The sequence below is a fragment of the Oncorhynchus keta genome, unplaced genomic scaffold, assembly GCF_023373465.1.
Source record: "Oncorhynchus keta strain PuntledgeMale-10-30-2019 unplaced genomic scaffold, Oket_V2 Un_contig_8101_pilon_pilon, whole genome shotgun sequence".
Taxonomy (NCBI): domain Eukaryota; kingdom Metazoa; phylum Chordata; class Actinopteri; order Salmoniformes; family Salmonidae; genus Oncorhynchus; species Oncorhynchus keta.
Genome location: NW_026289860.1, coordinates 365,001 through 382,044, shown reverse-complemented (window position 1 = coordinate 382,044; position 17,044 = coordinate 365,001). Strand labels below are relative to the sequence as shown.

The window sequence follows — 17,044 nt, the reverse complement described above, 5'->3', positions numbered from 1 at the left end:
GGTAATCCTCCCTACTCTCACACATCCCAGCCCCTAAACCGAACCAGATGTAGGCTTTCCATATTAATCTTTCACTCCCTTTTACGTCTCACACCACACTAGGAGCCGTTAAAAACCACACTTACATGTCACATTTTGTCCAGTTAATAAACTCCAAATGCATTCAGGGTTGCCCGTTTCTCACCACTAGCAGTTGAAAAGCTAGGTCGAGAGAGGCGTTTAGCCAGCAGGAAAGTACATGGCATTTAGTGATCAATGACTCCATTTCCTTCACCACTAGACTAAATGAAAAATATCCCTCCTTTTCTCTTTTCTTGACAGAGAAAACAGAGTTGCCACTTTTCTGTTCAATTCCTCTGGATGTTCTGATTATTTGTTTGACAGGAATTAGCAAGGAGGTCGTTTTTTCTGCCACAACCGTCCGCCTGGCTGTGAGAGAAGCAGTTTTTCCCCCACTGAGGCACTTTCAGATGCTGCACAAACCACAACTCCCAAACACTGGTGTCAGTCCTCTGCTCACCGCCTGTCTTTCCAAAGCCATATTCTGGAGCAGGAGGGAGAGAGGGAGGGCGAGAGAGGGAGAGGGAGAGAGGGAGAGAGGGAGAGGGAGAGAGACGGAAAAGAGTGAAATGCAGAGATTTCTTAATAACCTAGAACTCTTTCCGCCATGAAAAATAGTCCCAGGAACCAGACAAACTGCTTCAGTGTGAGGGATTATGTACTGGATAACTCTCCAAACTTTATTTTTTTTATTTAACTTTTACTATTTCTTTCATCAAAGAGGAGGGCTGTCCCAGATGCAGGCAGCCAGTGAGAGGTGTCTATTTCTAGTGATCAGCGCTCGGCTACGGAGAGAGCTGTTTTGACAGTTGGAGCTGGGGAGTAACGTGCTGCTGAGGAATGCTGCTCAGAGAGAGAGAGAGAAAGACAGGGGAGAGAGAGAGAGAGAGAGAGAGAGAGAGAGAGAGAGAGAGAGAGAGAGAGAGAGAGAGAGAGAGAGAGAGAGAGAGAGAGAGAGAGAGAGAGAGAGAGAGAGATAGGGAGGGAGAGAAGAGAGAGAGAGGGAGGGAGGGAGGGGAGGGAGGGAGGGAGGAGGGAGGGAGGGAGGAGGGAGGGAGGGAGGGGGAGGGAGGGAGGGAGGGAGGACATGCACTTAACCAGGTCTATAATCACTGGTGGAGTGGCGGTTACCTTCCAGAGGAGTTTACGCCCCCGAGGACTGTTTGGTTTTGTAGTTCTGACAGAAATTGAGAGGGAGGAGTGGTTGAGCTCTGACAGAGAGGAGGAGGGGGAGCAAGAGAGAGGGGGAGTGAACCGGTGGCGGAGAAACCTTCTCAGTTTCTGTAAATCCCACATGCTGTAGGCTACAGAATGACTGCGGCTGCTCTCCCACTCCAGACTTCTCTCTGAGAGGCAGCCCTCTCTTTATTTTGTCTTCTCCTTCCCCTCTTTTTCTCTGCCAGACGTCAGGAGGAGACACAGGGCTCTTATTTGGCCTCTCTTGTGTGGGAAACTGAGGGAAACAACTCCTCTCGCTGTTTTTTCAACCTCTTCCTCCTGTCTGCTTTTGAACTCTCTCTCTCTGGATGTGACGGACCATGCCGGTGGTAGGAGTAGCCTCCAAGCTCAGACAACCCTCAGTGGGCTCCAAGCCGGTCCACAGCGCTCTCCCCATCCCCAACCCGGGCAGAACCGCTGCCACACGGGGGTACATGGCCAGGACCCCAGAGCTGAGGGGGTCAGAATCCCCCCTGCTCTCCTCCTGTCAGCTGTCACTCAAGTCAGAGTACCAGGAGAGGAGGACGCAGCAGAAACAACAGGGACGGAGCAAGGAGACAGAGGAGAGTAAGATCTGCAAGGTCAGTGACAGTGTGTTGTTACTGGGGGACATGCTGTCACTCTGTGGCTCCTTCTCCCTTCAAACTCTACTCTCGTAATGATTTCTGTCTACATGTCTGTCTGTGCAGGGGGAATTGATTAGCTCTACAGGTGGCTGTGCTGGCTGGCCAAGTCTGAGTGAGCTACCTAACAGAGGCAGGCTTGTTGGATTTTCTTTAGACTGTTCTGTTTCTGTGTGACTAGATGACTCATTTAGAAATCAATGTGGTCTTGGTTCAGCAAGTTATAGCAGGTGCCATGCTCTCTATATACTATTGGGTGGAGGTCTGCTTGCAGCACTTAGCAAACTTCAAAAAGTAGATGTCAAACCTCCTTAACTATACCCAATCCTCGTTAACTATGCCCAATCCTCCTTAACTATACCCAATCCTCCTTAACTATACCCAATCAGGAAATAGCTGTTTTTGATGTGGTGTTTTATCATAGACTACATGGAATTGTGACATAAATACTTTAAATGCCTCTAAATAATTTCAGCACCATTTTATTTATCTTTTGTGTCCTTCCATTGCTTTGCGCTGTGATGCAGTCTCAAACTCTGTCAGTTGACTCGCAAATCTGTCATTAAGTGGGGCAACGTGTCACAGAACCAGAGTGCCGACATTCATGTGCATGCGCCGCATCGTCGTGTTGCGCTCAGTCTATTAAGATCCCTATCTGTGAAATGAACCGTGCTGCCTGTTTTATAGGAGGGAAAAGCTATGCATAGTAATCACTGCTACCTGAGAAGCCCCTCTGAATCTGACATGCCCTGAATACAAAACACCCCCTCTCCTCTCAGCGTTCCCCTCGTGTGGAGTAGCGTTTCAGATGGCTAGCTGGCGTTTCCCCCCTCTGAGCGCTACTAAAGCCCATTCTCAGGCCCAGACGTATTAAAAAGGCGTGGTAAGAATGGCTAGCGAATGATAGACATGAACGGATCGCCTTAAGTGCTTTCCCATACTAAAGTCAGCCGGTGCCAAGTTCTTTGGGAGTGTTTTAGAATGTTGGAAATTGGACTCATGACAAGTGGAGAAGGCGGGGTCCGTCTCGGAAAGGAAGCGAAAGGATTTCAAATATCCCCGCCAAATAGTTTTGGTAGTGCATGCTCGCCCTACATCTTCCACCTGTCAAAATACCAACAGACGTTCCTGTTTCCTGCTCGCTCCGGCCAAGTCTCCTTGTTTACTGCTGGGGCTTCTGGGAGCCTTTTCTTTTTCTATTTTGTCTTCAAGTTCTTAACTGACTCAGGGGCCGCTTTTCTCCTGGAAATATGTGCTGACATCAAAGAGCTGAGCAGCTGAGCGCTGCCTCCTGGATCCTTGTAGCGTGTCCGTGACTGAGTGGAAAGCGCATGCAGGGCCAGAGCAAGGGGAAGTGTGTTTTATCATTAACCCGGTGCTGAACCGGTAACTCTGTTACATGCACTCCATAAACCATCGGTTTCTATGTACGCTGTTGAAAGGGTTCTGCTTCCTCCCTTTTGGTGTCACAACCCCTGAGTGAACAACAACACACTTGACTTATTTCACTTTTCTCTAGTGGGAGGAGCTGGGAAAAGCTGGATGGTGCTGGGAAGAGCTGGGAGGAGCTGGGAAGAGCTGGGAGGTGCTGGGAGGAGCTGGGAGGTGCTGGGAGGAGCTGGGGAAAGCTGGGATGGTGCTGGGAAGAGCTGGGAGGAGCTGGGAGGTGCTGGGAGGAGCTGGGAGGTGCTGGGAGGAGGTGGGAGGTGCTGGGAAGAGCTGGGAGGTGCTGGGAGGAGCTGGGAGGAGCTGGGAGGAGCTGGGGAGGTGCTGCTCATTAACCAGAACTATTTGAGGTTCATAGCTTGATAAGCTGGGAGGAGCTGGGAGGTGCTGGGAGGAGGTGGGAGGTGCTGGGAGGAGCTGGGAGGAGCTGGGAGGAGCTGGGAGGTGCTGGGAGGTTGCTGGGAGGAGCTGGGAGGTCAGCACAGTGGACAGTAGGTGCTGGGAGGTTGGTGGGAGGTAGCTGGGACATGTTGTCATTACTGTGAGACAGTAGCTGGGAGGTTGCTGGGAGGACAGCTAGGGATAGGGTACATGGTCATTACTCCTCACAGTGACTGGGTAGGAGTTGTCATTACTCTGGGAGGAGACTGGGAGGAGCTGGGAGGATTACTCCTCAGCTGACAGGAGGTGCTGGGAGGAGCTGGGAGGTGCTGGGTACATGTTGGTGCTGGGTAGTAGAGCTGGGGAGCTTGTCATTACTCCTCAGATGTGACAGTAGTAGTGCAATTTGTTTTGGAGACAGAGGAGATAGGGTGCTAAAACATAAGAGATAGGGTACTAATTTGTAAACTGCTCATGACTGACAGTAGAACTATTTGTGTGACAGTAGTAGAGATTGTTGTCATTACTCCTCAGTGTGACAAGGGTACATGTTGTCATTACTCCTCAGTGACAGACAGTAGTAGATAGGGTACATGTTGTCATTACTCCTCAGTGTGACAGTAGTAGAGATAGGGTACATGTTGTCATTATTCCTGGTGTGACATAGTTAGGTGAACATGTTGTCATTACTCCTAAATAGTAAATAGGGTACATGTTGTCCTCCTCACAGTGACTGACAGTAGTAGAGATAGGGTACATTTGTCATTACTCCTCAGTGACTGACAGTAGTAGAGATAGGGTACATGTTGTCATTACTCCTCACAGTGACTGACAGTAGTAGAGATAGGGTACATGTTGTCATTACTCCTCACAGTGACTGACAGTAGTAGAGATAGGGTACATGTTGTCATTACTCCTCAGTGTGACAGTAGTAGAGATAGGGTACATGTTGTCATTACTCCTCAGTGTGACAGTAGTAGATATAGGGTACATGTGTCACTGACAGTAGTAGAGATAGGGTGCATGTTGTCATTACTCCTCAGTGTGACAGTAGTAGAGATAGGGTACATGTTGTCATTACTCCTCACAGTGACTGACAGTAGTAGAGATAGGGTACATGTTGTCATTACTCCTCACAGTGACTGACAGTAGTAGAGATAGGGTACATGTTGTCATTACTCCTCACAGTGACTGACAGTAGTAGAGATAGGGTACATGTTGTCATTACTCCTCAGTGTGACAGTAGTAGAGATAGGGTACATGTTGTCATTACTCCGCACAGTGACTGACAGTAGTAGAGATAGGGTACATGTTGTCATTACTCCTCAGTGTGACAGTAGTAGAGATAGGGTACATGTTGTCATTACTCCTCACAGTGACTGACAGTAGTAGAGATAGGGTACATGTTGTCATTACTCCTCAGTGTGACAGTAGTAGAGATAGGGTACATGTTGTCATTACTCCTCAGTGTGACAGTAGTAGAGATAGGGTACATGTTGTCATTACTCCTCAGTGTGACAGTAGTAGAGATAGGGTGCATGTTGTCATTACTCCTCAGTGTGACAGTAGTAGATATAGGGTACATGTTGTCATTACTCCTCAGTGTGACAGTAGTAGAGATAGGGTGCATGTTGTCATTACTCCTCAGTGTGACAGTAGTAGAGATAGGGTACATGTTGTCATTACTCCTCAGTGTGACAGTAGTAGAGATAGGGTACATGTTGTCATTACTCCTCAGTGTGACAGTAGTAGAGATAGGGTACATGTTGTCATTACTCCTCAGTGTGACAGTAGTAGAGATAGGGTACATGTTGTCATTACTCCTCAGTGTGACAGTAGTAGAGATAGGGTACATGTTGTCATTACTCCTCAGTGACTGACAGTAGTAGAGATAGGGTACATGTTGTCATTACTCCTCACAGTGACTGACAGTAGTAGAGATAGGGTACATGTTGTCATTACTCCTCACAGTGTGACAGTAGTAGAGATAGGGTACATGTTGTCATTACTCCTCACAGTGACTGACAGTAGTAGAGATAGGGTACATGTTGTCATTACTCCTCAGTGACTGACAGTAGTAGAGATAGGGTACATGTTGTCATTACTCCTCAGTGTGACAGTAGTAGAGATAGGGTACATGTTGTCATTACTCCTCACAGTGACACAGTAGTAGAGATAGGGTACATGTTGTCATTACTCCTCAGTGTGACAGTAGTAGAGATATAGGGTACATGTTGTCATTACTCCTCAGTGTGACAGTAGTAGAGATAGGGTACATGGTGTCATTACTCCTCACAGTGACTGACAGTAGTAGAGATAGGGTACATGTTGTCATTACTCCTCAGTGTGACAGTAGTAGAGATAGGGTACATGTTGTCATTACTCCTCACAGTGACTGACAGTAGTAGAGATAGGGTACATGTTGTCATTACTCCTCACAGTGACTGACAGTAGTAGAGATAGGGTACATGTTGTCATTACTCCTCACAGTGACTGACAGTAGTAGAGATAGGGTACATGTTGTCATTACTCCTCAGCGTGACAGTAGTAGAGATAGGGTGCATGTTGTCATTACTCCTCAGTGTGACAGTAGTAGAGATAGGGTACATGTTGTCATTACTCCTCAGTGTGACAGTAGTAGAGATAGGGTACATGTTGTCATTACTCCTCAGTGTGACAGTAGTAGAGATAGGGTACATGTTGTCATTACTCCTCAGTGTGACTGACAGTAGTAGATAGGGTACATGTTGTCATTACTCCTCAGTGTGACAGTAGTAGAGATAGGGTACATGTTGTCATTACTCCTCAGTGTGACAGTAGTAGAGATAGGGTACATGTTGTCATTACTCCTCAGTGTGACAGTAGTAGAGATAGGGTACATGTTGTCATTACTCCTCAGTGTGACAGTAGTAGAGATAGGGTACATGTTGTCATTACTCCTCAGTGTGACAGTAGTAGAGATAGGGTACATGTTGTCATTACTCCTCAGTGTGACAGTAGTAGAGATAGGGTACATGTTGTCATTACTCCTCAGTGTGACAGTAGTAGAGATAGGGTACATGTTGTCATTACTCCTCAGTGTGACAGTAGTAGAGATAGGGTACATGTTGTCATTACTCCTCACAGTGACTGACAGTAGTAGAGATAGGGTACATGTTGTCATTACTCCTCACAGTGACTGACAGTAGTAGAGATAGGGTACATGTTGTCATTACTCCTCACAGTGACTGACAGTAGTAGAGATAGGGTACATGCTGTCATTACTCCTCACAGTGACTGACAGTAGTAGAGATAGGGTACATGCTGTCATTACTCCTCACAGTGACTGACAGTAGTAGAGATAGGGTACATGTTGTCATTACTCCTCACAGTGACTGACAGTAGTAGAGATAGGGTACATGTTGTCATTACTCCTCACAGTGACTGACAGTAGTAGAGATAGGGTACATGTTGTCATTACTCCTCACAGTGACTGACAGTAGTAGAGATAGGGTACATGTTGTCATTACTCCTCACAGTGACTGACAGTAGTAGAGATAGGGTACATGTTGTCATTACTCCTCACAGTGACTGACAGTAGTAGAGATAGGGTACATGTTGTCATTACTCCTCAGTGTGACAGTAGTAGATATAGGGTACATGTTTTCATTACTCCTCAGTGTGACAGTAGTAGATATAGGGTACATGTTGTCATTACTCCTCAGTGTGACAGTAGTAGAGATAGGGTGCATGTTGTCATTACTCCTCAGTGTGACAGTAGTAGAGATAGGGTACATGTTGTCATTACTCCTCAGTGTGACAGTAGTAGATATAGGGTACATGTTTTCATTACTCCTCAGTGTGACAGTAGTAGATATAGGGTACATGTTTTCATTACTCCTCAGTGTGACAGTAGTAGATATAGGGTACATGTTGTCATTACTCCTCAGTGTGACAGTAGTAGAGATAGGGTACATGTTGTCATTACTCCTCCACAGTGACTGACAGTAGTAGAGATAGGGTACATGTTGTCATTACTCCTCCACAGTGACTGACAGTAGTAGAGATAGGGTACATGTTGTCATTACTCCTCAGTGTGACAGTAGTAGATATAGGGTACATGTTGTCATTACTCCTCCACAGTGACTGACAGTAGTAGAGATAGGGTACATGTTGTCATTACTCCTCCACAGTGACTGACAGTAGTAGAGATAGGGTACATGTTGTCATTACTCCTCAGTGTGACAGTAGTAGAGATAGGGTACATGTTGTCATTACTCCTCCACAGTGACTGACAGTAGTAGAGATAGGGTACATGTTGTCATTACTCCTCAGTGTGACAGTAGTAGATGGGTACATGTTGTCATTACTCCTCAGTGTGACAGTAGTAGATATAGGGTACATGTTTTCATTACTCCTCCAGTGACTGACAGTAGTAGATATAGGGTACATGTTGTCATTACTCCTCAGTGTGACAGTAGTAGAGATAGGGTACATGTTGTCATTACTCCTCCACAGTGACTGACAGTAGTAGAGATAGGGTACATGTTGTCATTACTCCTCCACAGTGACTGACAGTAGTAGAGATAGGGTACATGTTTTCATTACTCCTCAGTGTGACAGTAGTAGAGATAGGGTACATGTTGTCATTACTCCTCCACAGTGACAGTAGTAGAGATAGGGTACATGTTGTCATTACTCCTCCACAGTGACTGACAGTAGTAGAGATAGGGTACATGTTGTCATTACTCCTCCACAGTGACTGACAGTAGTAGAGATAGGGTACATGTTGTCATTACTCCTCCTCAGTGTGACAGTAGTAGAGATAGGGTACATGTTGTCATTACTCCTCCACAGTGACTGACAGTAGTAGAGATAGGGTACATGTTGTCATTACTCCTCCTCAGTGTGACAGTAGTAGAGATAGGGTACATGTTGTCATTACTCCTCCACAGTGACTGACAGTAGTAGAGATAGGGTACATGTTGTCATTACTCCTCCTCAGTGTGACAGTAGTAGAGATAGGGTACATGTGACTGACTGACAGTAGTAGAGATAGGGTACATGTTGTCATTACTCCTCCACAGTGACTGATACAGCTTGTCCTGTGTGGAGTGGCTGAAAGGAAGGATTCAGGGTGATCCAACAGATCAAAGCAGACCCTCGCTGCATAATGCATGCTTGTGTGGACTTGTTTGTCCTTGGTTAAGCACTGGGCTGGCCGCTCTCCTTGTTTAGTGTTTACCAGACTGTGTTGTTATTCCTAACTGAGAGAAAGTTTGAAGGGAATCTCATGACACAAACACACACTGCTTCAGAGCCTGTAATGTGTTGGGGACCATTAATCATGATTGGGAATAAAAGGAAGGATTCCACATGACAAGTGGTTAATGTTAACCGGTTTCAAACTAATTATGAGCTAAACATATCCAATGCTTCTGTTTGAAAATGACAAATAACTGTGGTTTGTAGGGTGTGTTTAGAATATCAATGCTTTAGGACATCAATAATATTGAGGGCTGAATGTGTGTGTGTGTGTGTGTGTGTGTGTGTGTGTGTGTGTGTGTGTGTGTGTGTGTGTGTGTGTGTGTGTGTGTGTGTGTGTGTGTGTGTGTGTGTGTGTGTGTGTGTGTGTGTGTGTGTGTGCATTTGTACATTTGTGTGTGCCTGCTTTTGCACATGTCTGCGTTCAATCTATACGATTGTACGTGTTGGCATTCTTAGGAGGCCTCCTTCCTTCGGTGGTCTTGCATAACACCTGCATTCTTCCCTGGGATCTCAGTTAATCCATCCAAGGTTGACCTGTCAAGAGATCCTCCTCCCTGTGATTGAGATGAGATCCAGGACACACACACACAGTCACACACACACATATACACACTGTAGTACTCACTGACATACCTTGTCAGTCACTGTAGAATGAAGAGGTACTGGAGGTGAATGGGGTTGTAATGAAGTGCCACGGCTCTGCTGATGGGATCTGTGGCTCGGAGCCTTGGCAGATACCCAGCTACAGTGGTGAGGGAGGTGTTGTCCCAAATGGAACCCTATTTCTTACATAGTGCCCTACTTTTGATTAGGGCCAATAGAGTTCTGGTTAAAAGTAGTGCACTATATAAGGAAAAGGGGGCAATTTGGAACGCAGACAGAGTGTGAGCAGCCCTTGAGCGTGAGCAGTGTTATTCATTTTTCGCACCTTTTACAACCATTGATTTCTCAACGTCCCACTAAGAGTTGTTTGTTGTTGTTGTCATTTTATTCAATCCGATGCCATTAACGTCAAACAAAATAAACCCTCTTTGGGTTACAGCATATGAAGAATGATTGACAGGTTAGACGTAGATCCCAGTTTGTCCTGCGAGTATGAATAACAGCAACATCTGCTCATTTCACACCTTTCCTGTGTCACTGCATCTGATTCCGTGATACCGCGGATGTCACATCCTCCCTGGGTCATCCCAGTTACAAGCATCGTGGGGTGCTGATGTGTTAGACTTTCCAGCTGAGACTCGAAATGGATGCCCTCCTGCTGATGTCTGAGCCGAGATTTATCATGGTTCTTTTTTGGTTGGCCGCCATGGTATGGTTTCTAGTCCTGGTGTCTGAGCCGAGATTTTTCATGGTTCTTTTTTGGTTGGCCACCATGTTATGGTTTGTATCCCTGGTGTCTGAGCCGAGATTTATCATGGTTCTTTTTTGGTTGGCCGCCATGGTATGGTTTCTAGTCCTGGTGTCTGAGCCGAGATCTTTCATGGTTTGTACTTTTTTGGTTGGCCACCATGTTATGGTTTGTATCCCTGTCTCCGTTTGAAGTGCATCCCTGATTAGAAATGACTGGCCGGTTTAATCCATGTGGTGTTCGCCTGCCTACGCATGTCTAATCAGTTATTACATCAAGGAAGGGAGAAAGGAAAGATGCAGTCATAAGGAATTCAAACATGGGCCCTTTCATGCTTCAAGGTACCAAGGTAAAGTTTTTGCCAGGCTGCAATCAGAGATTAGATGGGACACAGGCCAACTGTCTCTACTCTCACTCCTTCCCAATGGAAACACTGCACATGCACTTACTACAACCATTATAATAGATTTACTGTAGAACAATTCTCCCCATGACCACTGCACCCAGTTTGTGTCTTAGAAACACACAAGATACCTCAGGTCAGGTCATGAAACACAGGCTCTGTTGCCATGCTCTGTTCCCTTGGCTGCTATGGCAACCATACATAGCCGTGTAACCTTAGTGAGGGGATGTTGTTCTGAATATGTGTATCAGTTTTTGTTTGCTGGAAGCGCAGACAACTGGTAAGATACACCCTGCCTGGCGCAAACGTCCTGTGGATCTTCTTCCACACATCCTGTTGTTTGTCTCTGATCTGACCTGCCAAAATGTCAGCAAGAAGAGATGAACCAGAGAGTGCGATTGCACATGGCCTTGTTTGCTGCAACGGCGCATCTCCTCCACCTCTCACTACGCCCAGGTGCTGATAAACCCCTGCAGGGGGGGGGGCAGCAGGGAGAGGAGGAAAGTGGTGAGCTCAGGGATCCGTGTTAGGTCTCACTGGCTCTGGAGTTAGTGTGGGGAATGTAAACACAGCTCCTCTCCCCACTGGCTCAGATGCTGCCGAGGCAGCCGCCCTAGTCTGGTCTGCAGAGCTTGGGGTCCCTGCCAGCTCTTCCCGTCAGAGACAGAGGGAGGTGGGGAGGGAGGCCGAGCCGGGGGTTGTGTCCTAGCCATGGGTGGTCTGGTCTGGCTGCCTGGGCTCCTTATCTGGAAGAGAGGGAGAAGCCCCGGGGAAGTGGCGGTGTGTTGACCCCAGGCATGCAGCACAGGGCCCTGCTTCCCTTTTTACCACATATCCCCTGGGATAACAGGGATAGCTATACAGGACCTCTGGGATAACAGGGATAGCTACACAGGACCTCTGGGATAACAGGGATAGTTACACAGGACCTCTGGGATAACAGGGATAGCTACACAGGACCTCTGGGATAACAGGGATAGCTACACAGGACCTCTGGGATAACAGGGATAGCTACACAGGACCTCTGGGATAACAGGGATAGCTAGGACCTCTGGGATAACAGGGATAGCTACACAGGACCTCTGGGATAATAGTTACACAGGGATAGCTACACAGGACCTCTGGGATAACAGGGATAGTTACACAGGACCTCTGGGATAACAGGGATAGTTACACAGGACCTCTGGGATAACAGGGATAGCTACACAGGACCTCTGGGATAACAGGGATAGCTACACAGGACCTCTGGGATAACAGGGATAGCTACACAGGACCTCTGGGATAACAGGGATAGCTACACAGGACCTCTGGGATAACAGGGATAGCTACACAGGACCTCTGGGATAACAGGGATAGCTACACAGGACCTCTGGGATAACAGGGATAGCTACACCAATGTTCCCACCCAGGCAAGAGACCCACCACAACCTGTTTCTCAACAAATGTTGACAAATGGAGAGATATGGTGATGGGCGAGCATGGGACACACTAACCCCTGTTGATAAAGGGGTAACTACTACATTCCTGCCTCTTATTCCTCTGGTCTCTCTCTCTCTGTCTGTCTTTCTCTTATGTCTCTCTCTGTCTCTCTCTGTCCCTCTCCCCTTCTCTCTGCCTGCCTGTCTGTCTGTCTCTCTCTCTCTTCTCTTTCTATCTGTCTCTCTCTGTGTCTCTCTCCCCTCTGTCTCTCTCTGTCTGTCTCTCTGTCTCTCTCTCTCTCTCTCTCGCTCTCTCTCTCTGTCTCTCTCTTTGTCTGTCTCTCTACCTGTATGTCTATGTCTCTCCTCCCTCTCTCTCTCTCTCTCTCTCTCTCTCTCTCTCTCTCTCTCTCCACTCTCACTCCGTCAGTTTTTATTGGTATTCGTGCCTGTGGGGAGTGAACTGCCGTCTCCTTGTGTAAAGCTTGGAGGGAGAACACACAGAGGGGTTGGTGTTTACAGTAGGAGCGCACCAGTTATAAATAACGTCTGTGGATCTCGAGTCAGTCTTTGTGTGAAACAGGAAGAATAATAGGTCTTTAAAAAGGCCCGCCGGGTTAACGGTGAAGGATTTCAGACGCATCCTGTTTTTCCAGGGACGAGCTTTTGAGACAAGGCTTGAGGTATATCGGGCTCTGTCGTACATTTTGGAGAGTAAATTGAAAAACAACATACTTAATGGATGCAGCATGCTCTCCATTGAAAGGTATTGGCCTCACATTGGGCTGCATTTGACCCCGAACCTCGAGGCTACAGTAGTGACAAACAACATAATGGGCACAAGTGATCCTGTTACCTCTTATAGGGGTTCTGCTACCTCTTATAGTGATCATGTTACCTCTTAGAATGGTCCTGTTACCTCTTAGAATGGTCCTGTTACCTCTTAGAATGGTCCTGTTACCTCTTAGAATGGTCCTGTTACCTCTTACAGTGGTCCTGTTACCTCTTATAGTGATCCTGTTACCTTTAGAATGGTCCTGTTACCTCTTATAGGGTCCTACTACCTCTTATAGGGTCCTGCTACCTCTTATAGTGATCATGTTACCTTTTAGAATGGTCCTGTTACCTCTTATAGGGGTCCTACTACCTCTTATAGTCCTGGTCCTACTACCTCTTACAGTGGTCCTGCTACCTCTTATAAGGGTCCTACCTACCTCTTATAGTGGTCCTACTACCTCTTATAGTGGTCCTGTTACCTCTTATAGTGGTCCTACTACCTCTTATAGTGGTCCTGTTACCTCTTATAGTGGTCCTACTACCTCTTATAGTGATCCTGTTACCTTTTATAATGGTCCTGTTACCTATTATGGTGGTCCTGTTACCTTGTATAGTAGTCCTACTACCTATTATAATGGTCATGTTACCTCTTATAGTGGTGTATGTCACCTCTTATAATGGTCCTGTTACCTCTTATAGGGATCCTGTTACCTCTTATGGTGGTCTTGTACCTCTTATGGTGGTCCTGTTCCCTCTTATGGTGGTCCTGTTACCTCTTATGGTGGTCCTGTTCCCCTCTTATGGTGGTCTTGTTACCTCTTATGGTGGTCCTGTTACCTATTATAGTGGTCCTGTTATCTCTTATGGTGGTCTTGTTATCTCTTATGGTGGTCCTGCTACCTGTTATAGGGATTTTGTTACCTGTTATAGGGATCCTGTTATCTCTTATAGTGGTCCTGTTACCTCTTATAGTGGTCCTGTTACCTCTTATAGTGGTCCTGTTACCTCTTATAGGGGTCCTGCTACCTCTTATAGTGGTCCTGTTACCTCTTATAGTGGTCCTGTTACCTCTTATAGTGGTCCTACTACCTCTTATAGTGGTCCTGTTACCTCTTATAGTGGTCCTACTACCTCTTATAGTGGTCCTACTACCTCTTATAGTGGTCCTGTTCCCTCTTATAGTGGTCCTACTACCTCTTATAGGGGTCCTGTTACCTCTTATGGTGGTCCTGTTACCTCTTATAGTGGTCCTGTTACCTCTTATAGTGGTCCTGTTACCTCTTATTGTGTTCCTGTTACCTCTTATAGTGGTCCTGTTACCTCTTATAGTGGTCCTGTTACCTCTTATAGGGATCCTGTTACCTCTTATAGTGGTCCTGTTACCTCTTATAGGGATCCTGTTACCTCTTATAGGGATCCTGTTATCTCTTATTGTGGGTATGTCACCTCTTATAATGGTCCTGGCACTTCTTATAGTGGGTATGTTACCTCATATAGTGATCCTGTTACCTCTTATAGTGGTCCTGCTACCTCTTATAGTGGTCCTGTTACCTCTTATAGTGGTCCTGTTACCTCTTATAGTGGTCCTGTTACCTCTTATAGTGGTCCTGTTACCTCTTATAGTGGTCCTGTTACCTCTTATAGTGGTCCTGTTACCTCTTATAGTGGTCCTGTTACCTCTTATAGTGGTTCTGTTCCCTCTTATAGTGGTCCTGTTACCTTTTAGAATGGTCCTGTTACCTCTTATAGGGGTCCTACTACCTCTTATAGGGGTCCTGCTACCTCTTATAGTGATCATGTTACCTTTTAGAATGGTCCTGTTACCTCTTATAGGGTCCTGTCCTACTACCTCTTATAGTGGTCCTACTACCTCTTACAGTGGTCCTGCTACCTCTTATAGTGGTCCTGTCCTACCTGTTACCTCTTATAGTGGTCCTGTTACTACCCTGTTATCTCTTATAGTGGTCCTGTTACCTCTTATAGTGGTCCTACTACCTCTTATAGTGGTCCTGTTACCTCTTATAGTGGTCCTACTACCTCTTATAGTGATCCTGTTACCTTTTATAATGGTCCTGTTACCTATTATGGTGGTCCTGTTACCTTGTATAGTAGTCCTACTACCTATTATAATGGTCATGTTACCTCTTATAGTGGGTATGTCACCTCTTATAATGGTCCTGTTACCTCTTATAGGGATCCTGTTACCTCTTATGGTGGTCTTGTACCTCTTATGGTGGTCCTGTTCCCTCTTATGGTGGTCCTGTTACCTCTTATGGTGGTCCTGTTCCCTCTTATGGTGGTCTTGTTACCTCTTATGGTGGTCCTGTTACCTATTATAGTGGTCCTGTTATCTCTTATGGTGGTCTTGTTATCTCTTATGGTGGTCCTGCTACCTGTTATAGGGATTTTGTTACCTGTTATAGGGATCCTGTTATCTCTTATAGTGGTCCTGCTACCTCTTATAGTGGTCCTGCTACCTCTTATAATGTTCCTGCTACCTCTTATTGGGGTCCTACTACCTCTTATAGTGGTCCGACTACCTCTTATAGTGGTCCTGTTCCCTCTTATAGTGGTCCTACTACCTCTTATAGTGGTCCTGTTCCCTCTTATAGTGGTCCTACTACCTCTTATAGTGGTCCTACTACCTCTTATAGTGGACCTGCTACCTCTTATAGGGGTCCTACTACCTCTTATAATGGTCCTGTTACCTCATATAGTGATCCTGTTACCTCTTATAGTGGTCCTGCTACCTCTTATAGTGGTCCTGCTACCTCTTATAGGGGTCCTGTTACCTCTTATAGTGGTCCGACTACCTCTTATAGGGATCATGTTACCTCTTATAGGGATCCTGTTACCTCTTATAGTGGTCCTGTTACCTCTTATAGTGGGTATGTTACCTCATATAGTGATCATATTACCTCTTATAGGTATCCTGTTATCTCTTATTGTGGGTATGTCACCTCTTATAATGGTCCTGGTACCTCTTATAGTGGGTATGTTACCTCATATAGTGATCCTGTTACCTCTTATAGGGATCCTGTTACCTCTTATGGTGGTTCTGTTACCTCTTATAGTGATCCTGTTACCTCTTATAGGGATCATGTTACCTCTTATGGTGGTCCTGTTACCTCTTATAGTGGTCCTGTTACCTCTTATAGTGATCATGTTACCTCTTATAATGGTCCTGGTACCTCTTATAGTGGGTATGTTACCTCATATAGTTATCCTGTTACCTCTTATAGGGATCCTGTTACCTCTTATGGTGGTTCTGTTACCTCTTATAGTGGTCCTGTTACCTCTTATAGTGGTCCTGTTACCTCTTATAGTGGTCCTGTTATCTGTTATGGTGGTCCTGCTACCTCTTATAATGTTATCTCTTATAGGGATCTTGTTACCTGTTATAGGGATCTTGTTATCTCTTATAATGGTCCTGTTACCTCTTATAGGGATCCTGTTACCTCTTACAGTGGTCCTGTTCCCTCTTATGGTGGTCCTGTTCCCTCTTACTGTGGTCCTGTTCCCTCTTATAGTGGTCCTGTTCCCTCTTATGGTGGTCCTGTTATCTCTTATAGTGGCCCTGTTATCTCTTATGGTGGTCCTGTTACCTCTTATAGTGGTCCTGTTACCTCTTATAGTGGTCCTGTTACCTCTTATAGTGGTCCTGTTACCTCTTATAGTGGTCCTGTTACCTCTTATAGTGGTCCTGTTCTACCTCTTATAGTGGTCCTGTTACCTCTTATAGTGGTCCTGTTACCTCTTATAGTGGTCCTGTTACCTCTTATAGTGATCCTGTTACCTCTTATAGTGGCCCTGTTATCTCTTATAGTGGTCCTGTTACCTTATAGTGGTCCTGTTATAGTGGTCCTGTTATGTCTTATAGTGGTCCTGTTCCCTCTTATGGTGGTCCTGTTACCTCTTATAGTGGTCCTGTTATCTCTTATAGTGGTCCTGTTCCCTCTTATGGTGGTCCTGCTAGGTCTTATAGCCTTTTTCCTTGAATGTTTTTTTTCTGGGATCTCTTCATCCCTCTGTTATGTTCATGGCGAACTCGCAGGGTACTGGAGATGATTGGATGCAGGACTGTCACCCATGCTGTAGCAGTACAGCCTCACAATCCCCT

At 46.0% G+C, this 17,044-nt stretch overlaps 1 pseudogene; it reads left to right on the top strand.

Moving 5' to 3' along the window:
* The first annotated feature begins 1,278 nt into the window (after positions 1-1,278).
* Positions 1,279-17,044, top strand: part of LOC118379495 (neuron navigator 3-like) — a 276,779-nt pseudogene continuing 261,013 nt past the window's right edge.